Source organism: Diabrotica virgifera, chromosome 4, assembly GCF_917563875.1.
Source record: "Diabrotica virgifera virgifera chromosome 4, PGI_DIABVI_V3a".
Taxonomy (NCBI): Eukaryota; Metazoa; Arthropoda; class Insecta; order Coleoptera; family Chrysomelidae; genus Diabrotica; species Diabrotica virgifera.
The window spans coordinates 198,625,511-198,627,328 of NC_065446.1; positions in this window are offsets into that span (position 1 = coordinate 198,625,511).

The window sequence follows — 1,818 nt, forward strand, 5'->3', positions numbered from 1 at the left end:
TAGGCGACATACTTATTACCGTGGTGCCTAGCGGTCGTTCTGTTCATGATGGAATTAGTCGTGTATTATTCCGCCTAGTGATTGCTTTGACTAATATCTCATCAGTCGTGGTTCGATTGTTAGTAACACAACGTATAATTTTTAGGGATACAAGGAAATGTAGATCACCAAAGCCAGGCTGATGGATACGAACAACTCTCATGGAAAAAACCTATTGGAAATCACAAGATTTTTAACTACTATCGATGCGCTTCTACCAACAAAAAAGAATTAATACAGTACTAAGAGCAAATCGTCGTGGAAACCCAAAAGAAGTAATAAATAAAAAATTGAAAAAAGGGAAAACGTTTGGGTTTGAAGACGAGGGATGCATCTGCGTTTTGAAGTAGAATGATAAAAGAGATATCTTGTTACTATCTACTAAACGCACTACCGAAACTCAGGCAATTCATCGACGAAGTGGTGTTGTTCATAAATCTTAGGTTGTAATGGAAAGTCCTCAATTGACCAGTCAGACCAGAAGTTATAATTCACTCCTACGAAAATCACTAAAACGGTACATGACGCCCGCTGTGCAATTTCTTCTGGATACATCACTCGTAAATTCTCACATTATTTTCATCCAACTAGCCAATAAAAAGGTAAAAATAACTGAATTTAGAGAGCATGTAATAAAGTCGCTCCTAAATTATGAAGCCAACATTGAGCCACATAATGATTCCGAATGAGAACAACAACAAATTAAGACGGAACTAGAAGAAGATCGATGCAAATTCATACTTTGATGAAAAAAGAAGGACCATTATGGTAAATTGAAAAATGATTCGGCGAAACATAACAAAAAATCGGGTCAAAAAAGTAGTAACCTTACTAAGACACTTGTGAAGGTCAACCTCACCTTTGTTTAGATTGTTTCGACAAACATTCCAAATAACTGATAATTTTTAAATTCTTTCATGTTCCTTTTTAACTTTTGTATGTTATTTAGTTTGGAATGTATATTTTTTACCCAAAATAAAGACATTTCAAAATTTCGATATCATTTCAGTCTACCCTATTCTGCCAAAATAAAAACTGATAATAATATGTACAGTGAACTCTCCCTTGAACAGAGAGTAGTCGTTCCTCATAAAGTATCCGTTTAAAGGAGGTGTCAGTCGAAGAGAAAAAAAATATGTTAACTTAAATATTTTAAAAATAAGTGCATGTATGTATGTATATATAAAAGGAGATACTAAGTTTAATATTATATAACACAACTTGTGGATGACCACGCAGCATTGTCTATAAAGTTTGAATATTGAACTTTTCGATTTTCTCTCTGCATTCTTGTATTAAAATATTATATTGGTATAAAATAGAATTGTAATCCTATCTTTAGAAGACTTGCCTCCAATGCCCCTTTCTCCTTTCAGGGTACAAGTTTTCTTGGGTAATGCTCTAAACTCTAAAAAATAATCCCGTCTCATCTGCGTTAATAATAATAGGTTTGTTCCAACTCAACGAAAACCGTCCATGTAACGATCACCGTCCTACGCAGTAAACAAAGTAACCCATGTAACGCACGATATACAGAAACAGAATGCATGGAACGTATTATTTTATAGTAAGGTTATCGTTACATGATGGTTCTTCGTTGTGGTGGAACAAAACTCAACGCTTAGTTCCCTTGCAACTTCTAATGCCTTTTATTGAATAATTTTACCAGAAACAGGAATATTTTTAGACCGCACTTCACAAAACCAATCGAAAACATTTATTTATAGATAGAAAAAGACTGTTTTTGAAAATCAGTCAGTCAGTTGATTAGTCTTTGAA